Source organism: Eulemur rufifrons, chromosome 30, assembly GCF_041146395.1.
Source record: "Eulemur rufifrons isolate Redbay chromosome 30, OSU_ERuf_1, whole genome shotgun sequence".
NCBI lineage: Eukaryota > Metazoa > Chordata > Mammalia > Primates > Lemuridae > Eulemur > Eulemur rufifrons.
Window position 1 is genome coordinate 9,856,034 of NC_091012.1, and position 25,910 is coordinate 9,881,943.

At 39.9% G+C, this 25,910-nt stretch overlaps 1 pseudogene; it reads left to right on the top strand.

Moving 5' to 3' along the window:
• On the top strand, nucleotides 1-25,353 carry LOC138378386 (ATPase WRNIP1 pseudogene; annotated as a pseudogene).
• The last annotated feature ends 557 nt before the right edge of the window (nucleotides 25,354-25,910 follow it).

Here is a 25,910-nt window from a genome sequence, read left to right on the forward strand (position 1 = left end):
ATGGGAGGTGGAGCTGACAGAGCTGAGGACCACACAGGTGAAGACCCCAAGGAGTCAGAGAAATACGGGGAGGAGCGGGATGCCGTGTACAGCAAGCACAAGCTCATGATGAGCCAGGGGGACCAGGTGATCTCTGAGCTGGGCAAGCTGGAGACGTGGAGTTGGCTGAGTTCAAGCCAAAGAGAAGCACGTCTGAGATGGTCAGCGAGGAGATGTAGGCACTGTGGCAGGTAACAGTGCACTGAATAATGGCACTTTCATACAAAGGGTGCAAGACTTTTCCAGAACATCGAGGTGAAAGCTAATGTGAAGAGGAATATTTACTTTGATGAATTTTTTTTCTATCTCCTAAGTGTTAACTCAAGCTTTGATGAAATTTTTGAAAAGACTATCATGTGAATACATGTATAATAAGTAATGATAATGCATTAGAACTTTGTAATTATCCTAGAAAAACCACCAACTCATTTTCACATCCTGGTATCTGACCACATAATTGTTGGAGGAAAATGACATCAAATAAGGAAAATAAAATGAAGAAAAAACTTTGAAAATGACTGAGTTAGTAACTACCCTAAAATGTCACAGAATGTCAGATACATGAAAGATGAGTCTGGGATAGGACAGAGCACATGTACGGAGGGTTTTTTTTTTTTGAGATTTTCGAAGTTAACTGTGAAAACTGTATAGAAATGTGGAAAGCACAGAGAAGGACAAAGAACACCTGAATTCTCCAGCGATAAGATGCTGAGGTCTCATGTCTAACAGCAGCTGAACACCCCTCCCGGCACTGAGGCGTGCCCTTCAGCCTGAGGACTGGTTCTGGCCTCTGTAGGAGATTTTGGCTGAGCATGAAGTCCACCTGTCAACTGAGGCAGGAATTTCTTCCAGGCACTGTTCTGAGTCAGCAGGCAGGAGAGAAGAAACCCGCCCCACCCCCTTGCAGTATCCAGGACTGAATTTTGGGTTTTAGTATTGTATTTGGTTGTTATAATTGGCTGTAAATTAGTGACAACATTGCAGCTTTAGGAACAGGAACAAACTGCCCTAAAAGTTCTACAACTATGGACAGGGTGCCATCAACAAACTTTACGCTAGATTGATTCTCCAAGTTATATTTGATAAGAGATATTCTTAATCCTATGATGACAGTTTTACATGTTCCTAAGAATCTGTGTCACAGTAGTCTTCTCAGGTGAGGTCTCTCCTGAGAGAGCTTTCCTGACTCCTGTCCCACAGCCCTTGTCCTCTTCACCAGAGCCTTCCCACCTTTGCAGAGATTTTCTTATTTATATACCATTAAGGGCAAAAGTTCCATGAGAATGAGATTCCCATACCCATGCCTGGCCCTAGGCACTTAATGAATATTTATAGAAAGGGTGAGAAAACAATCTGCAAAGTAGATGATATTACCTTCCCATTTCAGGGGAAGTTCTTGAGATTTTACTCCTGCATGGGTCTCATATTGTGTGAGTTCTTTTTGAGTTTTCTGAGACTCACATACCCCAGCATGTAGGGGTGTGGCTTTCACTACAGCACCTACCTGGAGAGAAGAGTGATTGGATAGATTTGCACCCATTTCTGATGCTGAGGAGACATCATTTGTGCTTCAGCAATCTCCATCTTCTTCATCAAGGGGATCCTGTCATTCTTCAGGGTCATAGAATGCTCCAAAGCCTTTACCTGTGACCACCAGGAAGCAGACCAGTTGCAGCTTAATTCATGAAATGTCTGAGAAGGGGATCACAGCATCAGACTCCTTGGCATCCTGAGGCCAACTGTGACCTGAGAAGGACACATGGAGACCTGCTACCAGGAAGGCACTTTGCAGAGAGGTCTAAACCCTAGGGCTCATGATTGCAGGAGGGCTCTCCTTCCCATAACAGTCATTAAGCCACTTCCAGGAAGGCATTTTTTGAGAAATTTAAATGAGGACCAAGATGTTCATCCCAACATTTTTAAAATCATAAGGAATTGGAAAAACAGAAATGTCCAATAATAGGGGAGTGCATGCCCTGGAACTTTTTCTCATGCATAATAACATTGCTAACATTTTCTGTTTAAAAATAGATTTGACTGTGACCTAGTGTTTTGAAACCTGCTTTTCCCCCTTCACAGACCCTCTAAAAAGTCAATGCCATTCGTGGACTTCGTAATGTTTAGTGGCTGCCTATTTGTTAATCTAGGACCCTATGTGATGCATTAAAGTAATGCCTTTTTGATGACCACAAAGGTTGTTGAAATCACCTGGTTCTCTCTGAATCACTGCACAGACAAAACACGATCTTGAAAGAAACACACAGACTCATACTATATTCTTCCTTTAAAGTTCCGTATTGCTTATTTAAAAGGAATTTTCATTCCTAATTAGAGCTTTAAGTAACATTCTTTGAGAACTTTTGGAAATTATAAAAATACAAAGAAACCAAAGAAATAAATTTTTCACATAATCCCTATAAGGAACACCCCATTCTTAATGTTTGGCATAGTTCCTCTAGGTCACTATTTATGGACTGTAAATTTTGAGCTCATACTGTACAACATTGGCTATAATTTTTAAGTTATCAATATAATTGCTATTTTAATAGTATATCATCTCACATAAGCATTTTCTCATGTTTATTAATCTAATTTTTAATAAATGCCTAAGGTTCCAATGAAGGGGCATACATCATTTATTCAACCAATCCTCTATTACTGGACCATTCTCTTTTAAGAACAGAAATTATAAAGAAGATTAAATTAGTTTTAGCTGGAAAAAAGAAAAAAATATATAAGTAACCAAGGGAAACACAATAGAAATAGAAAATGGAATTATTTACAGTCACTGCTATCTCTGTCCTGTCCCAGGGGGCCCTGCTGGCTTGGGCCTTGTACATCAAATTATGTCCTCCCTTCCTTCCTCCCTTCTTTCTTTCTTTCATAGATCACCCGAGTAGTGATCCACCTTCCATGTTCAGAGATGGGTGGGAGGCCATAGACAGGAAAAATGCCTTTACCTCTTTTTCCTGCCCCTTAGTGTCATCTATAATATTAACCTCCTCATTATTCACCTTGAAAATGCCTTTGACTGGAACCTCATTTTTCTCCTTTGCTTACCTCAAGACAGTGCCCATAACCACAAAGCCCGTAGATAAAAGAAAAACAGGAAACAACTTAACAGGTAATATTTATTGAGAAGATTAATCCCTTCTGAAACTATGAGAAGGGAACCATAATTAACACATTTTGCAGTTGAGAAAACTGAAGCTCAAAAATGTGGCCCAGATCTCTGAGATAGAAAGTGGTGAGATCCAGGATATAAATCTGGGCGTCATAATTCCAGAATCTTGAGCAAACCTCTATTTATACTGGCCTTGAAACTAACTGGGAAAAAAAATGGATCCAATTTAGTATATATGTGTCTTGAAGCATAGCATGTATGCCTAAATGTATGGGAATGGCAAGGACAGGTTGAGCATCCCTAAACCAAAAATTTGAAACTTGAAATGTTCCAAAAGCCAAAACTTTTTCAGAGCCAACATGACACAGGTGGAAAGTTTCAAATCTGACCTAATGTGATAAGTCACAGTCATAATACAATTGCACAAGACACAGCTTATTCCATATCCCCAAGGGCAAAAAAAAAAAAAAAAAACCCTCTCAGTCCTCTTCAGCTGCAATAGCTCTTTTCTGTGCACGCCCATATTTCCCCATGCAAGCAGGCCTGCAAAGGGCAATACTTAATAAAATGGCATGTGTGCAGGCCAGAGGCAGCAATGGCACGTTCCCCATGGTGCCCCACATAGTTTCAAGACCTACATGTATTGCTTACTGTGTTTTTTGCTTATTCTCTGCTTTGTGGTATAAAGATATGTTAAATTGTCAATTCTTACAGATACTCCTATGGGTAACAATGATAAGAAAAGCAGGAAGCATTTACATTTATCTATAGTACAAAAAGTCAGTCTATTAGAGAAACCAGACAGTGGCATAAATGTAAAACATGTTACAGAAGAGTATAGTGTTGAAATTATCAACATATATGACCTGAAGAAATGGATAAAAAGTTAAAATTCTATGCTAAAAGTGGCAGACAGAAGTTAATGAACACTGCATAAAGCTAAAAATGAAGATCTTGATTGTGTATCGCAAAAGTAAATTGAGAGTCACAGTGAACACATGCCACTTAATTGTATGTTGATCATAAAACAAGAAAAGATCACAATAGATTAAACATTAAAGAGAACTGTAAGTATTCCAAAGGCTGTCTGCAAGAATTTAAGAAGACATCACATTACATTTTTAAAGATCTATAGTGATAAAATGTGCTAATCATGAAGCAGTGGAGAAATTTATTGATGCGTTTACCAAAATCACTGCTGGTAAAAATTTCATGCCAGAATGAGTCTACAATGCTGATAAAACATCACTGTTTTGATGTTATTGCCCCAGAAAGAAACTGACTACAGCTGACAAGACAGCCTCTGCAGGAATTAATGATGCCAAAGACAGAATAACTGTGCTGAAATGTGTAATGCAGCAGGCATGCGTGAGTGTAAACTTGCTGTGATAGGCAAATGTGTGTTTCCTTGCTGTTTTCAAGGAGTGAACATTTTACCAGTCAAATGTTATGCTTTAAAAAGGCATGGATTTCTAAGGATGTCTTTTCTAATTGGTTGAACATACATTTTGTAACAGTGGCTTATGCTCACCACAGGGAAACTGGACTGGAAAATAACCGCAAGACTTTGTTATTTCTTTTTTATTTCTCCAAATATGATGTTGATACAGATGACTTTTTTATTTCTTTACAACAATTTTGCTTGTCTTCCAGCTAAAATTTTCATTAAAAGTAATGTTTATGCCATGTGCTTTCCCCCAACGTAACTTCATTAATTTAATCATGTGACCAGGATATTCTTATATCAATAAATAGTAAATATAAAAACACTTTCTTGAAGAGCATGCTAGCAGCAGCGAACACAGGTGTGAGTGTGGAAAGTTTTATAAAGGAGTTTAGCATGAAGGGATGCCAATAGCTGTTGCCAACACTTGGAACACAGTTACTAAAGATACAATTATGCATGCCTTGAACAAGCTCCGGCCTGAGACTATTTTTAGTGGTAATGGTGAATAAGTTGATGACATTGAAGTTAGGCATATCAAAAGAAAAAAAAAAGTCTGAGCTCCTTACACATGCAAAGCATTTACCTTGGGAGACCATCAGTAAACTGGACAAAGTGGATATTAAAGAAGTTTATAACACTGATAATGAAGTTCCAGTTGTTTATTCACTGACGTATGGTGAAGTAGCCAAAATGGCTCTGAATAAAAGTAATCATGATAATAGCAAAGATGAAGATGTTGTTAACAAAAGTTAACAACCTATAGGTGACATGGTGAAACGTGTGGCTGGATTACTGAAGGACTCAGAGTATTTTGCATTCTTACAAAACAAGAAATAATGATGGTTTACAAAATCAAAGAGACTACTGAGATGATAATCACTGTTAATGAGGCAAATGACTCTGGAGGAAACATGTTAGGTGTTCAGCAGAATGCCCTCTCATTTCTAGAGGACCCACTTACTGGTGGTGCCTCGATTGCTTTGATTCTTCTTCTCAAATAAAAAGGAAAAGAAAAGAAAGTGTGCAGTAATCTTTTAATGAAATCACAGATCATATGTAAAAACTGCAAGCCTGCCATTATTTGTTGTTGCTGTTGTTTAAAAGCTGAAACAGATATTCTGGTGATGCTACTGTGCTACGTAGCTACCCTGAACATATATATATATTTTTTTTTACTTCATTAATAGTATATACTTTTCTTTAACTACAAATGTATAAGAAAATTATTGATTATTAGTAGACAATTAGGAATGATGGTGACTCCGTACAACCACAGATTGCCCACACGGATAGTTGAGATACTGACATTTTTGCTTTCTTATGATTTTAATGTACAAAAATTTTACTTCATGAACAAAATTATTTAAACATATTCTATAAAATTACATTCAGGCCATGTGTATAAGGTATGCATAAAACATAAATAAATTTTATGTTTAGACTTGTGTCCCAATCCCAAGATATCTTATTGCAAATATGCAGATGTGCAAATATTCCAAAATTTTAAAAATCTAAAATTTGAACCACCTCTGGTCCCAAGCATTTTGGATAAGACATACTCAACTGGAACATACTAATGAAGTATCTGACAGGAGCACACCCAGCTACCAGTGGCCACAAGAAAAAAAAATATTACCCGGCCGGGCGTGGTGGCTCACGCCTGTAATCCTAGCACTCTGGGAGGCCGAGGTGGGCGGATCGTTTGAGCTCAGGAGTTCGAGACCAGCCTGAGCAAGAGCGAGACCCCATCTCTACTAAAAATAGAAAGAAACTATATGGACAGCTAAATATATATATAAAAAAAATTAGCCGGGCATGGTGGTGCATGCCTGTAGTCCCAACTACTCGGGAGGCTGAGACAGGAGGATCCCTTGAGCCCAGGAGTTTGAGGTTGCTGTGAGCTAGGCTGACGCCACGGCACTCACTCTAGCCTGGGCAACAAAGTGAGACTCTGTCTCAAAAAAAAAAAAAAAAAAAAAAATATTACAAGCCCTCCATGAGATCCCTCATATTATAATCCCAAATCCATACTTTCTTCCTCAATGGTAAAAAAAAAAAAATCAAACTTCTGAATTTGGTTTGCTTATTAGCTTTTAATCAAATAAAATAATACAGAATGTACTATTTTATGCTAGTCTAATTTCATGATATTTGCAAGTTTCATACATATTTTTAAAATGGCTATAAATAATTTTTATATGCATATCACTTTTGAAAAGATATAAAATCTATTTTTATTAATTATTTCTATTATTAAAGCAGAGTTGAGTTGTTTTGGATAGTCCGGTTTGGAACCTGAGAATATCTTTTGCCTGGTGCCTGATTGTTCAATTTGGAGGCCTGACCCCATATATGCTTGGCAAGCAGAAAGCTGGGATTGCATTCACATCAGCACATTTTGCCAGAGGTTGAGGAAGTGGCCAGGACAAATGTCTTGGTGGCATCTGGGGAACATCATGAGCAAACATCAGGCCTGTTTACTGTTATCTTGGCAATGAATGTTTAGTCCTGGCCAAAATGCTTGGATACAGCATGGGCCCATGGAAAAATCCACCTCCCATCCTTTATCTGTTCATGAGGTGAGAGGGAGCCCAGTTCTTGTCTTGATGGGAGGCTCTGCCAGGGCCATGAATCACAACTCAGGTTTCTTTACAGCCGGCTCATTTGTGAGACCAGATCCAGGTCAGATCTATTCTTGAATGTATAGACAGGAATCAGCTTCCTAGGATGATGTGAGAGGGACAGCATTCAAATAAAATATGTTAGGAACCCCTGACAATAAAGAGTAAAAACACAAATAATACCAAAAAAAAAAAAAACACAGATGCAAGAGCTATGAAAACATTTCACAGTAAAAAAAAAAAAAAAAAAAAAAAAAGTGCAAATGGTCATTTCCCACACAAAGAAGCATCCAACTTCAATGGTGGTTGGAAAAAATAAATTAAATTAAAAATATATGTGTGTGTGTGACCACACACACAAAAAATATGTTTTTTGTGACCATCAGATTTTAAAATTAAGTGGTTCCTAATCCTATATCTTTTTCTGATCAGTAGTTTGTACATGCTTATACAGAGTATAAAGGACCAAAGAACTTTTGAAGAATAATTAAGGAATATGTGTCAAAACTTAAAAGATGCATGCTTTTGCATATAGGACTCTACATCCTGGAAGGCATCTGATAAGAACACTTGAACATCTGCACCAAAGTGCCCACACTAGCCTGCTGCTGGTGGACATGTAAGTAATAGCAAAAAAGGAAAAGGAGGAGAACGAGGAGGAGGAGGAGGAGAAAGAGGAAGAGAGAAGTACACATATGTGAGGAATCCTCTTGGTCATCATGGGTTTTTTTTTTAATTTCATCTTATTGTTATGGGGGATACAGAATTGCAGGTTACATACGTTGCCCATGTACCACCTTTCCCCCCAAGTCAGAGCTCCAGGCGTGTCTGTTCTCCAAATAGTGTGCGTTGCACCCATCATGTAGGTATATATCCCTCCCTTCCCCACCCCCTCTTCCCGAGTCAGCACCTTCAAGTGTTACCACTCCCCAAACGGTGTGCAATGCACTCATTGTGTAGGCATACCCCCATCCCCTCCCCCACCCCCCACCTCAGTCTGATATCCCTATTCAATAAATGGTGTTGGGAGAATTAGTTAGCCACTTGTAGAAGACTGAAACAGGACCCACAGCTTTCACCTCTCACAAAAATCAAATCACGGTGGATAACAGACTTAAACCTTAGGCGTGATACAATCAGAATTCTAGAAGAAAATGTAGGAAAGACTCTTACAGACATTGGCCTAGGTAAAGAATTTATGATGAAGACCCCCAAGGCAATCACAGCAGCAACAAAAATTAATGAATGGGACATGATTAAATTAAAAAGCTTCTGCACAGCCAAAGATACAGTCACGAGAATAAACAGACCACCTACAGAATGGGAAAAAATTTTTGCATACTACACATCAGATAAAGGACTGATAACAAGAATCTATTTAGAACTCAGGAAAATCAACAAGAAAAAATCAAACAACTCTATCAAAAAGTGGGCAAATGACATGAATAGAAACTTCTCAAAAGAAGATATAAGAATGGCTAACAAACATATGAAAAAATGCTCAACATCCCTAATCATCAGAGAAATGCAAATCAAAACCACAATGAGATATCACTTAACCCCAGTGAGAATGGCCTTTGTCAAAAAATCCCAAAACAACACATGTTGGCGTGGATGTGGAGAGACAGGAACACTCATACACTGCTGGTGGGACTGCAAACATCATGGGTTTTTAAGATAAGCCACACCCCAGAAGGTCACAGAAATAAAACAAATCAGGGAACCCATGAGGACCAAACGAGCAGGGAACTAGCGGGAAAAAACACCCTCAGAGTGCATTTCCTTTCAGTTTGCTGATGCTTCAGTTGAAGTCTCCTGGGAATCTTCCACAGTAGGATCTTCCTTTGCAGCTCTTCTTTCCTGTAGAACAATTTATGTTGAGTGTGTGGGCACATCTCAACTTACGGTTTCCCTTGGGAGATGGGAAGAAAGAGTAGAGTCCTTGCTCATATTTGAAAGTGAAGGAAGCACTGAAGGTCCTGCAAACTTTGCCAAAGTTTCTCCTACCCTCATGTTATATCAGTACCCAACTCCAGGCAGTCCCCAACCCCCATAATGTTCTGATGCACAATCAAGACACACTTTCATTTGGAATCCATTGCTATTCTACCTGCCATACACAGTTTCAAGATATCCCCATATCCCATCCAAAATGATCCTCCAGGTGTAGCATGTGCTCCTGAGTGAGGAATTCTGGAATATACTGTGCTCTTTGTGTATTTCTGCTGAGTTCCTCTACCCATGCTTAGAGAAGGCTGTAAACACAGAGTAAATGGGAGACACTGGGAGGTCCAAGGATGATTTCAGTCCTTCAGATGTCTCACCTTTGCTGTTGTTTCTTCTCTCAGTCATGGTGTAGAGGCCCAGAGTCTGGAGTTGCTGGGGCTCCTTTGGCTGCATATTCACCTTATTTTTCTTCTTTGCGCCCAAGGGCTGTGGGACAGGGCCCCACCTCACTCTTCACTGAGCACCTCCACATCTTTATCATGTGCCCTAAAACCTGATAATCCTTCCACAGTCTCTGTGGGTTGAGAAGTAGGGAGGTCAGTAAGTCAGCATCCATCACAGGCAACTCTCAAAGGTTAATTTTGGGACAGGCTTTTTGGATTTGTGTATTTTTTTTTTTTTAGGACAAGACACAGACAAGGGGCCCATTAGGTCTCTGAAAACTCATAATGCAGTAGTCATATCCACACCCATTATGAACAGAAACACAAGGAAAATGTGCCAAAAGGTGTAAGAATGATAATAATCCAGCTGAATTTATCGGCTCAGATTACAGATGCTGAATAAATTCTACAGAACACAGTGGAACCCCGGGATGACTGATGTAAGGTAGAGGGGAGGTTCCCCTTTCCAGCTGCACTCTTTGCTTCCTGTAGAATTAGCAGTCACTTAGGTTAGCATTTTTTGTTTGTTTGTTTTGTTTGTTTGTTTGTTTGAGGCAGAGTCTCACTCTGTTGCCCGGGCTAGAGTGCCATGACATCAGCATAGCTCACAGCAACCTCAAACTCCTGGGCTCAAACAATCCTCCTGCCTCAGCCTCCCAAGTAGCTGGGACTACAGGCATATACCACTATGTCTGGCTAATTTTTTAATATTTTTAGTTGCCTGGCCAAATTTCTTTCTATTTTTTAGTAGAGACAAGGTCTCACTCTTGCTCAGGCTGATTTTGAACTCCTGAGCTCAAGCAACCTTCCCACCTCGGCCTCCCAGAGTGCTAGTATTACAGGCATGAGCCACCGCGCCCAGCCCTAGAAATGGTTCTAATCAATTCTAAACAATCACATTTGATCTAATCATCTCTCTCACTTTCAAGATAGGAAAGTATATTTTATTTTGTTTTGACTTTTTCTCTACATTGTCATTTTATAACATATGTGTGTATCTAATACAATCTAATATATTTAACATTAGTCATTCCTAAGTATCTGAGAAATTATAAGATCTATGTATATAATTTTAAAACTATATATTATTTTCTTCATGTGTAAAAGGTATACATGTGTCAACATGTGGTCTGTTTAATTCTGGATCTTGAAATATGGGCAATGTCTTAAATACTTCTGCATGGGAATTGAGCCAGAAATCATATGGAGATGAGTCTCCTGCATTCCTGTCCCTGTGACCCCTGGGTTTGATATCCTGCTTTACAACACAATGACAAGACCCCCTAAAGCATCTCCCCTTATCTGTTTCTAAGTCCCCAGTGCAATCACAACCTCAAACATTCCTTACTGAGGCTATGATGAGTGGCAGAAAGGAGAAATATCTTCAGCCACACCTGCTTATAAAAGGAAGATCCAGCAGAACAACACACACTCTGAATCTGGACATGTAAGAGAGGGGACTTTTCACTTGAGCTTCAACATGGATTTGAGAACTGAAGACCCAGACCCCTATTCCACCTCTATCCAATGCCCCACTGACCAGCCCCTTTCCAACAGATCTGCTTTACAGAAAAAGGCCCAGAGAAAGAGGAGAAATCATTTAAATAGATAAGACACTCAATTTCCATTCCAGTGAGAACCACATCCCAAGGCAAGGCAAGGCCTTGGGCTGTTCATATGGAGGCTGGAAAGAAGGGTAAAGTTAGGAATAATGAGTGTGTGTCTTTTGTAGCATTTTATTCTGAGATTGGAGATGGGAAATGGCTTGTAGCCATCAAGGGGCTTTGATAAATGTAGCCATGATCCCCCGATCTGTATTTTTCCTCTTCTCTTTTGACACTGGCTGAGCAGCCTCAGTTGAGAGAATGTCCCACAAATATGCATCACAGATAGACTATGGGACTCTGCGCTTCATGACAGCTGAGTCACCTAATCTTCCTTTTGCTCCAAGATCAAAGCCCAATGCAAATGAAAAGAAGAATTCCAAGGAAAACAAGCTCAGAGCCGGAAACAGCACTGCTAGATCAGGTAAGTGTTGACTCTTCCAGATGAGGACGGACAGGGGACAGATTAACAGTCTCCCTTGGAAAGGGAATTGGGAGCACTTTGGCAGCCAGGGCCTCTCAGATCCTGGACTCTGGAGAATGGAGGAGAACCAAGTTCTGGTGACTCCTTCAGCTCCTGATTACCCAGGAGGTACTAGGGCTTCTAAGGTGTTTGGTTGGTTGGAGGCACTCACTCAAACTCTCATTTTATCCACAGAATCACGGTCTAGTTCATGTGGGGAAACTCCAGGAAGAGGAAAATTAATTGCAAGGACAGCTGCCAAGATAGAGCAGTGGGTAGAATTTTGCTTTTTTTGCCCCAAAGGGCAAATAAGCAGGTAGCTTATTCAGGACTTGGACAGAAAGAGGGTTTCTCAGTGGCCGAGAGGATTTTAGCACCCCACATTTAGAGAGCACTCAGAAGAGGTTCAGCTTTGTGTCATTAGGGAGAATGAGTGGGTCAGGAAGCAGGAGGAGTGACCATCGGGGTTCACCTGAAGGTGCGTGGGGAGGCTCCAGAATGAGCATCCTTGGGCACTGTTCTGCTGAGTCTGTCACTCACATGTTTCCTGCACAGAGAAGATGAGCACAGCTTGGCTTTGGAAAAGAAAGCAAAGGCATTAAGTGATCTACAGATTGAATGCAATCCCTATTAAACTACCAACATCATTCTTCACAGACGTAGAGAAAATAATTATACACTTTGTATGGAATCAGAGAAGACCCCGTATAGCAAAAGCAATTTTAAGCAATAAAAACAAAATGGGAGGTATTAATTTGCCAGACTTCAAACTACACTACAAGGCTGTGGTTCTTAAAACAGCCTGGTACTGGCACAAGTGCAGGGACACAGACCACTGGAACACAACAGAAAATCCAAATATAAAACCATCCTTATATAGACACCTAATTTTTGACAAAGCAGGCAAGAGCATACTCTGGGGACAAGAATCCCTATTGAATAAATGGTGCTGGGAAAATTGGTTAGCCACATGTAGAAGACTGAAACAGGACCCACAGCTTTCACCTCTCACAAAAATCAAATCACGGTGGATAACAGACTTAAACCTTAGGTGTGAAATGATTAGAATTCTAGAAGAAAATGTAGGAAAGACTCTTACAGACATTGGCCTAGGCAAAGAATTTATGAAGAAGACCCCTAAGGCAATCACAGCAGCAACAAAAATAAATGAATGGGACATGATTAAATTAAAAAGCTTCTGGACAGCCAAAGAAACAGTCACGAGAATAAACAGACCACCTACAGAATGGGAAAAAATTTTTGCATACTACACATCAGATAAAGGACTGATAACAAGAATCTATTTAGAACTCAGGAAAATCAGCAAGAAAAAATCAAACAACCCTATCAAAAAGTGGGCAAATGACATGAATAGAAATTTCTCGAAAGAAGATATAAGAATGGCTAACAAACATTTGAAAAAATGCTCAACATCCCTAATCATCAGGGAAATGCAAATCAAAACCACAACGAGATATCACTTAACCCCAGTGAGAATGGCCTTTATCAAAAAATCCCAAAACAACACATGTTGGTGTGGATGTGGAGAGACAGGAATACTCATACACTGCTGGTGGGACTGCAAACTAGTGCAACCCCTGTGGAAAGCATTATGGAGATATCTTAAACAGATTCAAGTAGACCTGCCATTCGATCCAGCAATCCTATTATTGGGCATATACCCAAAGGAAAAAAGGTCATTCTGTAACAAAGACACATGTACCCGAATGTTTATAGCAGCACAACTCACAATTGCAAAGATGTGGAAACAACCCAAATGCCCATCAATACATGACTGCATTAGTAAAGTGTGGTATATGTATACCATGGAATATTACTCATCTATAAGAAATAATGAAGATACAACATCTCTATGGTTCTCCTGGAGAGAGTTGGAACCCATTATATTAAGTGAAGTATCCCAAGAATGGAAAAACAAGCATCAGATGTACTCACCAGAAAATTTGTTTCCCTGATCATCACCTAAATACACCTCTGGGAACGATACCAATCGATATCAGACTGAGGTGGGGGGAGGGGGGAGGGGATGAGTGTATGCCCACATAATGAGTGCATTGCTCACCGTTTGGGAAATGGTCACTCTTGAAGGTGCTGACTCGGGGAGGGGGGTGGGGAGGGGAGGGATATATACCTACATGATGGGTGCAACTCACACTGTCTGGGGAATGGACACGCCTGGAGCTTTGACTTGGGGGGACAGGAGGTACATGGGCAACGTATGTAACCTGAAATTCTGTATCCCCATAATAAGATGAAATAAAAAAAAAAAAAAAAGAAACCAAAGGCCTCTGACATTGCACACAGCAGGGAAATTGAGGAGACCTGTGATCCTGTGGTAGGGGTCCACAGAGGGTGCATCAAGTGGCCCAAATCTCAGTTCCCAGATCACCTGCTGCCACTTCAAAAAAGACTGGTCACCTCCCTCCATTCTATGTCTGAGGCCATTTATCAGGACTTAGCTTTGGTGTGGACATGACAAGCACGTTTTCCACTTATGTGGGAGCAGCTCTCTGAGCCCACCTGGGTGCAGGGGCCTGTGAGCACAGCAGTGCATACCTAAGCCATGGCCACCCAGGTGGCCTTTATACTCCCTGCTGAGGGCTGGCTCACTACACTGCCTGATCCTAGGGATCCAGCCCTGGGTGGAGAAGCTCACAGCTCCTCCTAGCAGGGAGATGAGCTCACCCCTTCTGTTGGGGTAGCCTAGTAATTTAGGGTGGCTTAGGGATATTGCTGGCCTAGCAACCCCTGTGGATGTGACAGTCTGCATGAGTGTGGCTAGTTTCCAAATATTAAGGACATTCCAAGGGCAGGAGGAACTGAAAACAATACCTCACCTGGGGCAGAAAACTCCTCCAGGACTATTAGAAATGTCCAACCTTCTAGAAAACTAGCCTGGCCAGAATCCTAAATTTATGTTCCTATTTAGTTTTAGGCTAGAAACAGCTTTGCTGAGATCAATGTGTATCTAGGTATTTTAATCTATATAGTAATCTTTATAGCCTGATTGTATGACTTATACCCGAATGTTATAATCATTATGGAAATCTTTAGAACTTGTTTGCTTATGGAATATCTTTAGAACATGTTTAATTGTATGATGCTTGATGATCTTTTGTTCTTGAGATGAATAAATATGAGTGAGGAATTAGTCTCGAGACTCCTGGTCTGCAAAGCCTTGAGTCCCCTGACCCCACTCTTTTCTCCTCTATTGTCTCTTTTCTTATTCCTGCACGACGCCCTGTCTTTGATGCCCTGTCTTTGACCCTGTCAGCTGGGGAATTCCTGGCACCCTTCCCAGGATAAGAGACCATAGCCTGTCAGCGGATCAGATGAGGCTTGAACTGGGGGCTCCCTTACCCTATTCAGCAGAGGATGCAGCTCTGGGAGCAGGACGAAAAACCTGCTGCTTCTCAGATTCTTCCAAATGTCCAGCAGTAACAATTTTGGACACACTGTTAGTAAATTACAAGATCAGGGGAGGTCCTAGTAAAGGAACTTGAACAATATAATCAGAATGTTTAACTCGGAGTTTCCTTGATGGCTAAGATTACTGACAAGTTTTATAACTCATGTAATATGGCTGATGTCTTTTGGATGTTTTATGACATTCAATTCTTTATAATTAGAAACATATTAGAGTTTATTTATTTGTATGTGTTTTTATATTATAAAGAGTATCAAAAGGAATATATATTGATATTCTTTTTTAATTCAGAAAAAAATGTAGATCTTCACTTTCCCAGTCCCAGTCAATGGAGGACTGATATCCACTAACTTTTAATAGCATTCTCTAGGGAGAAATGGTTACATTTTTTTCAGTTTGATGAAATCATGGTGAAATATCCATGTCATTGTGGTTTCCTTTTCATTTTCTTTATATAAAATCTCAGCCAAGGTATGTAAAATGCTTACTGATAATATGTACTTTCTCTATGCTTTTCATATTGGTCACTAACAAAAAGGAAAAAATATTTATTCTCTACCTAGCTCATGTTCTTTGCCTAATTTTAACCTTTCTTCCATTTTATGTTTCAATTGATCTTATGTTATTGTAGGATATTAATTCTAATATAGTGTTGAGCCTAAGAATACTGAGTTATAGAAATGCCCCCTGTATTTCTGGAGACAGTATTTGATTTCAGAAGTCAAATAAGGCTTTGCCTTAAAGAAAAAATAAATGTGTTAGTTCAAAAGCTGCCTCGTCTCAGGAGGGCATCTCCTTGGTCAGTAATAGCTGCACTTCAAAGAGACAGCTGTAAACTGGGCCTATGGTTCTCACCTGTTTTCAAAGACAAGGCAGGCCTCCCTTAGAACCAAAAGGTTGCCTGAGCTGACAGGCAAGGACCCCCAGAGATGAGAGCTGATGAGATAGATATGCTAATGCCCAAGCTGGGCCCAGAAGGAACCATGTGGTTAAAGTAATTAACACAAAGCACAGCTCATGTTGACTTCTGAGATCATCTCTGTCTCCAAGAACACAATCATCGGAGCCAAGATGTCTCTGTTTTTTGCTAAAGTAATAGCCTTATCATAAAACTTAGAAGTTTGCCCCAAGAAGAATTTATAACTCATTGTTCCCCTAGTTAGAGTTAGTTAAAGGATCTGTAGTAGCCTTTTAGGAGACTTTGACCCTAAAGCAAACTGCCTGTTAGTATGAAAATCCCGTTGCCCTTGGCAACTGGAGCCTGTATCTACCCTATATAATACCTGTGTGGAGTTTCAGTTCAGGATATATTTTATGCGGGTAAAAATATATCTGTCCGGATACCCTCCTTTATCTATTTTCATAAACCTTTACTTTATAAACTATATCTTTGGCTCTGTGTATTATTATTGCCATTACTTTATTTTTTATTTCTGTTTCCTACTATTTTTTTCATCCTTTGCAATGACCCCTGCCTGAGAGACCTGATTGGAAGAAAAAACCTCTTTACAGGGAGCGTAGCTAACTCCCTGCAAACTGGTGTAGTCAACTTAGAGATCTGATCAGAAAAAAGAGAAAAAAACTTCTTTGCAGGGAGCATTGCTAACTCCCAGCACCCTTTCAGTATTTACGCTCTCTAAAATACATTAAATCAATCAAAAGACATATTTTGTCTGAGTAAATTGAAGAAATATGATCCAACTCTATGTTTTCTACAAAAGACCTACTTTTTTGGGGTGGGGGACAGAGTCTCACTCTGTTGCCTGGCTTAAAATGCCATGGCATCAGCCTAGCTCACAGCAACCTCAAACTCCTGGGCTCAAGTAATCCTCCTGCCTCAGCCTCCCGAGTAGCTGGGACTACAGGCATGTGCCACCATGCCCAGCTGATTTTTTCTATATATTTCTAGTTATTAATCTAATTTCTTTCTATTTTTAGTAGAGACAGGGTCTCGCTCTTGCTCAGGCTGGTATCAAACTCCTGAGCTCAAACAATCCACCCTCCTTGGCCTCCCAGAGTGCTAGGATTACAGGAGTAAGCCACCGCACCCAGCAAAAAGTTTACTTTAGATGTAAGGGCACAGAGGATTGTAAGTAGAAGAATTGAAAAAAGTTATTGAATGCAATGTCAAATACTCCCACATTGACAAAATATATGTTACATCAAAAATTGTCATAGGGGACAACAAAAGGCATTATATAATGATCAAAGAGTCTATTGATCAGGAAGCTATCACAAGTATTAATCCGTATGCATCTACCATTACAGCTCCCAAATATATGAAGCAACTTTTTACAGAATTGAAGCAAGAATCAGACAATATCACAAGAACAGTAGTATAATTTGATACAACCCTTTCAATAATGAAAAGAAGTCAAGAGACAACAGAACAAAATGAAACAGAAGATGTGAACACTATAGATTACACCTAAAAGTCTTATACTGAACTCTCCACTCTACACACTATTTTTAAGCAAACATAGCACATTATAGCAGATAGACAACCTGCTAAGCCACAAAACAAGTGTCAACAAATTTAAGCACATAAAAATCACACAGAGTATTGTTTCTGACTACAATAGAATAAAACTAGAAGTAAAAGTCAAAAGGAAAGTGATATGTCCACAACTATGTGGAAATTAAACAAAAAACTACTGAAAACATTTTTTTTTTCAAAATCTAAAAGATTTAATATTATTAATATGTCAATGCTACCCAAAGTGATCTACAGATTTGATGAAATCTCTGTCAAAATACCAATGCAAATTTTTACAGAAGTGTTAAAATATTCTAAAATTTCTATGGGATCTCAAAAGATTAAAAAAAAAAACAGAAGAAACAATATCGTAATAGAAAAACACAGAAGCAACAGATTTTCTGATTTCAAAACATATTACAAAGCTATGTTATTCAAAACAGCGTGGTGCTGGCATAAAGACAGACAAATAGATGATTAAATAGATTTAAAAGCCCAGAAATAAACACTCATGTATAATAAATATATTGACAACTTATTCTCAGCAATTCTCACCAGAACTTCACAGTGAGGAAAGGACAGTCTCTTCAATAAATAAGGTTAGGAATACTGGAAATCCAAACTGGACAAATTAAAGTTGGACCTTACCTTGTACTATACACATACAAGAACTCAAAATAGAGTGACTTATTTTTTGTAGCCTTTCTAAACTGAATTTTAACATTTCTATTTTAGTTTACTGTTAGTGTAGAGAAGTACTATTAGTTTTTATGTTGATTTTGTATTCTGTAACTTTACTGATTTTTTAAGAGTTCTAACAATTTTGGGGGTGTGTGTAGTTTTTTAGGTTATTTTTTTAAATATAAGATCACTTTGTCTGCAAACAGGGACAATTTGTCTTCTCACTTTCCAGTTTAAATGATTTTAATTCTTTCTCCTCTTTTTCTCACAATGGCTTTCAATACTATGTTGAATAGGACTGGTGAAAACAGGTATCCTTGTCTTGTTGGAAATCTCAGAGAAAAAGCTTGCAGCATTTCCCTGCTCATTATGTTATCATTTTTTTATATATATGGCCTTTATTGTGTTGATATACATACCTTGTATATCTAATTTGTTTAGTGTTTTTATTATAAAGGAATGTTGTCAAATGCTTTTTCTGCATCTACAATAGCTGTAAAAAATTAAGATATATAGCAATAAACTTAAAAAGCTGAAAGATGTAGATACTAAAAACTATAAAATAGGGATGAAGAAATTAAAATACTCATGAATAAATGGAAAGTTACCTTTTTTTAATGGATTTGAAAAATAATTTTTAAATGGCCATACTACCCAAAGTGATGTACAACTTCAATGTAATTTCTATCAAAATACCAATGACATTCATCACAGAAATTTTAAAAAATTCCTAAAAATGTATATGAAACTAGAAAATATCCTAAATAGCGAAAGCAATCCTGAGCAAAAAGAACAAACGTGAAGTCACAGTATATGACTTCAAAATTTACTAAAAAGCTATAGTAACCAAACAGCATGGTACTGGCATACAAACATGGATGGATCTGAAGGACATAATGTTAAGTGGAATAAGCCAGAAACAAAAAGACAAATACTGTATGATTGTACTCATGTGTGGTATGTTTAAAAAAAAGTTGAGATCATAGAAGCAGAAAGTAGAACAATGGTTACCAGAGACTAAGGGAAGGGGACGATGAGGTGAGGTTGGTTAACAGGTACAAAATTACAATTAGAAAGAAGAAACAAGTTTTGGTTTTCTATTGCATAGTAAGATGAAAATGGTTAAGAGTAAGGTATTGTATAATACAAAATAGTTAGAAGACCAGCTTGTGGATATTTTCACCACAAAGAAATAATAAATGCATGAGGTAATGAATACACTAAATATCATGATTTCATTATTATACAACACATATATGTGAAACATCAAATTGTATCCTGTAAATATGCACAATTATAAGTGTGAGTTAAAAACATAGACAAAGAATTAAATGTAAGACCTAAACTCCTAGAAGCATATATAAAAGGAAAGCTTCATTACAATTACCCTTTGTAATGATTTCTTGGATATAATATCAAAGTTATCACACAACAAAAGCAAGAATACAGACATGGTACTACATCAGTGTATCCAAAATATCTCAAACTTATTCAAAGCAAAACATGGAATAGATATTTGCACATTTGCAAACATTGCAGCATTATTTACTAAAGACAATACCTGGAAACAAACAAAATGTCCCTTTATCAATGAGTAAATAAAGAAATGTGGCATATACATGTAATGGAATATTATTTAGCCTTAAAAATGTTCATCTTGACACATATTACAGCAAGGACAAAATGTTGAGGATACTATGTTAAGTAAAACAAAGCAGTCAGAAAGAAACAGTTACTGTATTATTATATTATTATATTATATTATTATATTATTATTATTATAAAGTATGTGAAGTAGTCAAACTCACGGAAAGAGAAAGTAAAGTGATGTTTTTCAGGAGCTAGAGAGAGGTAGAAAGAATCATTTCTTGTTTAATGGCTATTCACTTTTAGTTTAATAAGATAAAAATGATCTAGAAATATGCTGAAAAACTAAGTGAATATACTTAACACTACTAAACTGTATACTTAAAAATGTTTGATATAACAATTTTATGTATTTTACCACAATTAAAAATTTGGCTACCTAAAGAGATAATTAGAAAACTTTTCAAAAATCACCTTCAAATAACAAAATTGTTTCTCTCATAAAATAATACAAATTCAAACAATAAATACATTGTGAATTTAAGACTATTTCCTTCACCACTCACATAGATAGGATAAAGCAATCACTGATAACAAACCAGCACACGCACACACACACATACACACACACGATAAGTCCTGAACAAGCATGGACAATGTAAGTCCTGAACCACGTATGAGCAATTTTTATAAAGTCAAAAAACATACAGATATTTTATAGGCAACATACATATGCCCAATGCATATAGAAATCATGTACCACATTATTTTAAGTGTACAGAGCTGAACATTATCATCCATTTCATAATATTCAAGCTCAAAATAAAAAATACAATGCACTCATCTGAGAAAACATACACTCAAAAGAAACACAGTAATATGGACTTGAAAACAAGAATAAGAGAAATTTTGATACATAAAATACTGAAGATAACATAGATATACTATTTAAAAATAATTCTTTTGTCTTTTCTCTCTGTACTTTAATGGATGCAAATAAAAATAATTCTTTAGCAATAAATTAAGACCCTGTCTCAAAAAGAAGTAATACTTTCGATATCTACAATTTTTAATTGCATGCTGCCATGAAGATTGGTGCTATTTTTACATAAAATATAGAAGCAATAATACAGCCTTTTGAAGTTAAGAAATGCTTGGCATTTCCAAATGAACAACATAAATGTTGTAAAATATGGTATAAATTACTGAAATAAAAAGTAAAATTTTGGGACTAAATTATGCCATCATTTAAATATAGGCTGAGAAAATGGATATTAATTTTAATGATTTCTTCTTGCCTACAATAAACTTGAACTTAAATCCAAACATTTTAATAAATATTTGGTGCCCACTAGTAATCTAATTTGCTTCTTACATAACAGGTAAATTTAGCACTTTATTTCAAAACTTTTGAGTCTAAGAACCATGAACAAATTTGACATATATTTCAGAAAGTGAAGCATATAGCAGAGTAACATAAGCGAGATGACAGAATAGGAGGTCTCCCAGTCATATCCCCACAGCATAATGTGATAGCCATGCTCAAACAAAGCAGGCTTGATTGGAGTTTTGTACTCCAGGTCAGAGTTTTTGATACCCTGGTTGAGCCCAAGTTTGAGGAGGGCCATTTTGAGAAAGCCAGACCATGACCAGGTGGCAGACTTGCCAATGAGAGTCGTGGCAAGAGAATAAAAATGACCACATCCCACTTTAACCTAAGCTATAGCCCATTTGACCTTGATCTTGCCACTAGCACCATCCGTCAAGATACACAGGAGGATTCATATCCACCTGTGTCTCAGGTGAACAGGCCTGCAGATGTTGGTCCTATCTTTGGTCACTGAATCAGTCTAAAACCCACCTTTTTCACCTCTCAGCCATGGTATGGGAAAAATCCTGCCCACATAGGAACACTCAGGGAAAACACTCATCTGTGCTCCTGAATATAGAACCTATAAGAGAAAAAAAATAATAACGTTACCTTTGGGGCCATGCTGACTTCTTAAAATACTATTGAAAAACTGCCATTTCGCTCCTCATCACAAACACCGATTCCTGCACCCTCTGCTTTTGTCTTTACCTCAACAACTCAATGCCAAAAAGCCAAGTCAGACCTGGAAATTATTGTGGGAAAGAATAAACGGTGCAGACAAACCCAGGTGCGCCTCGACCCTCTGTGAAGAAAAACCACAAGATCAGCCCCCAATCTTCAAGTGAAGTCAGGCAGGATTTACCTCCGCCTGCCAGGGAGATTTCAGTTCAGGAACATTCAGCCATTTTTCATTTTGTTGCTCTTGGAATCTTAAACGTTTTAAAAGAACTATTATTATTTTTCAAAGGTGGCAAAAAATGAGTCCTAAAGGACTGGCTTTCTCTAAACCTTAGAGAACCAAGGCAGATCTTTAGGAAGGTCCAGTAGTCTCCGCACAAGGGGCCCCTAAAAGCCCAACTAGCCGACAGTGGGTAGTGGGGAAAGAGCTGGCCCTGGCCCCTCCCTACCCCCAGACTTTCTTGCTGACCCTGACAGGCCATAAAACTCCATCCCCAGGGTGGCTCCTCTGTGGTCCTTCACACCTCCCCAGTGAGGAGGAGGAGGAGGAAGACCACCCCCATCCCATTTGTTGCAGGCTTCCCCCACTCCCCACAGGCAGTGGCCCTGGGAGCAGGACTGCAAAGGAGATGGGGACACGTGAATGATGAGCAGGATTGACCTTTTTAAAAATATGCTCATGCACTAAAAAAAGTGAGACATGAATTTTACATATTGTGCGCACAGAAAGGAAGCAGCAGATAGGCACTTTCAACACGTCTGGAAACAAGAACATGAAATGCTGAGGCAATGCACTGGACCAGACACCTGAACCTGAGAAGGCCAAAGGTTCACAGAGCCCCCAAGAAGCAAGTGTGCACAAGAGCATGTGCCTGTGCGTTTACACGTGCGTGTGCGCAGTAGCTGTTACCATCCACTAGCGCCTGTCATTTGGCGGATACAGACACATTAGGAAGAATAGTAAGATTGTGATTCTGTTAATTAAAAAAAATCTCTTTTCTTCTGATAGGTCATAAGCCATGGTAAATTTTCAATTCAACCCTCCAGAAAAATTAGAATCCTAGCAGGCTAACACAAATCACCTCTAAGTGGGATGTCAGGGAACTTCACCCAAATCATTTCAATTCCTTTTATGTCCCCATAATGCTGGTGCCTGCAGACCTCGAATTCTGTCCTCTTCTCACAACAGAGAGAAAAACAAGTATCAAAATGCCTACAATCTCTACTCCTGCAGCTTGCAGAGAAATTAGCAGAAGATGGCTTCACCTTTGTCTATTTCTGAGGGATCTTAGTGTTTTCTCTTTTAATTTCTCTTAGTGTGGCCAGTGGCTGATTACATTTTTATGATAATATTTATAGTTGAATTGTGAATGTCCTGAAGAATGTTTTCTATTTTAAATTGCCTGTGCAGCAAGGATGTAGATCCAATTTTTAGGAATGTCTCCCTTCGTATTTTGGTTAAACAAGTAACACACGTTGACCAGGTGCAGTGCCCCGTGTGCCAGCAGATGTTGCCCGCGGCGCACATCAACTCGCACCTGGACCGCTGTCTGCTGCTCCACGCCGCGGGGCACGCGGAGCCCGCAGCGGCGCCGCACAGCGCCAGGGAGCGGGCCAAGGGACCCTGGCCGCCAGCGCCAAGAGGCGGCGGCTGTCGGAGAGCTCCGCGCTGAAGCAGCCGGCCACCCTGATGGCGGCTGAGAGCAGCGAGGGCGAGGGCGAGGAGGGCGACGACGGCGAGACCCAGAGCAGGGAGAGCTACGACACGCCGCCCACGCCCAGCGGCACCCGTCCTGTCCCCGACTTCCAGGTGGCCGGCTCCAGCAGCCCCGGGAGGAAGGGGTCCGGAAAGGGGCCGGCGGCGGCCACTGCTGTGGGCAGCTGGGACAAGGCTGAGGCGCAGAAGGAGGAGGAGGCGGTGGGCGACAACGATGGCGATGGAGACACAGACGCAGACAGCAAGAATGACCCGGGGCACTGGGATGTGGAGGATGCCGCCGCCACCGCCGCCGCCACGTGTGGGGCCAGCGGTGGGGGCCGTCTGCACCCCCCCGCGGTGGCCGGGGAGGAGATCTGGCAGATGCTGGAGGGCAAGCCACTGGCCAAGATGCGTCCTGACTCGCTGCAGGACTACATGGGGCAGAGCAGGGCTGTGGGGCAGGAGACCTTGTTCCGCTCACTCTTGGAGACCAACGAAATTCCCTCGCTCATCCTTTGGGGGCCACCGGGCTGCGGCAAGACCACTCTGGCTCACATCATAGCCAACAACAGCAAGAAGCATAGCACAAGGCTTGTGACATTGTCTGCAACAAATGCCAATACAAATGATGTGCGAGATGTCATAAAACAAGCTTAAAATGAAAAGAGCTTTTTCAAAAGGAAAACCATCCTTTTTATTGATGAGATTCATCGGTTCAATAAATCTCAGCAGGACACTTCCTTCCTTACGTGGAATGTGGCACGATCACCCTGATCGGGGCAACCACTGAGAGCCCTTCCTTCCAGGTCAATGCTGCTCTTCTGAGCTGCTGTTGGGTGATTGTTCTTGAGAAATATCCAGTAGAGGCAATGGTGACGATTTTAATGCGAATGATCAACTCACTGGGAATCCACGTCCTAGACTCTAGCCGTCCCACTGACCCTCTGGGCCACAGCAGCAACAGCAGCTCTGAGCCCTCCGTGATCACAGAGGACAAAGCAGTAGACACTCTGGCTTACCTCAATGACAGGGATGCCAGGGCTGGGTTGAATGGACTGCAGTTGGCTGTGCTGGCCAGGCTAAGCTCCAGGAAGATGTTCTGTAAAAAGAGTGGGCAAACCTATTCTCCCAGCAAAGTTCTGATCACTGAGAATGACCTGAAGGAAGGCCTGCAGCGATCCCACATTATGCATAACTGTGCAGGAGAGGAGCACTACAACTGCATCTCGGCCCTGCACAAGTCCATGCGGGGCTCTGACCAGAACGCCTCCTTCTACTGGCTGGCTCGCATGCACGAGGGAGGAGAGGAACCGCTCTATGTAGCAAGGAGGCTCCTGAGGTTCGCCAGCGAGGACATAGGTCTGGCAGACCCATCTGCGTTAACACAAGCAGTCGCTGCCTACCAAGGCTGTCATTTTATAGGCATGCCTGAATGCGAGGTGCTTCTGGCCCAGTGTGTAGTCTATTTTGCCAGAGCCCCAAAGTCCATTGAGGTATTCAGCACCTACAGTAACGTCAAAACCTGCCTGAGGAACCACCAGGGCCCTCCGCCCCCGGTGCCTCAGGGCCTTCTGCACCTGAGGAATGCGCCAACCAGGCTGATGAAGGATTTGGGCTACTGCAAAGGCTATAAGTACAACCCCCTGTACAGCGAGCCTGTGGAGCAGGAAGACCTGCCTGAAGAGTTGAGAGGAGTTGATATTTTCAAGCAAAGGAGGTGCTGACTCTTTTAGGTTATGACAGCAGAAGGATGTTTCTTTTTTTAGGAAGGGCCAGAAAGAAGGAGTAACTGGACTGTGAAGTTGGTTACCTGGTAGAAGTTAAAACAGACCAACATTTTGTGCCAGAAATTTAAGAGTTCTGTAGGTGGAGGTGCAGTTACTTCAACTAAATGTGTGACATTGAAATTGTGTTCATTTGCACTCTGTGCAATGGTTATGCTTATGAAAATATCTGGCAGCTTTGTGCAATGAATTAATGTTATAAGGAATTATCTATTTGTCATAATATTTAAGTCATAATGTCATTTCAGAATTCAGTTCTGTAGGATTTTTTTCTTTAAAAAATGTATATTCTGGGTAGTTTTAATTGGTGAAAAATGTAATTGTGATTTAATACTGCATAGTGTTTTGGGTATTTTTTTATATGCAAAGGTCTTACAAGCCGATAAAACTATTTTAAATAAAAAAAAAAACAAGTAACACACGATAACTTGGGTGGAAAATAATAATTCAAAAAATAGAGATGAGAAATAAGAAAAAAAAAGATAATAAAAAGTCAA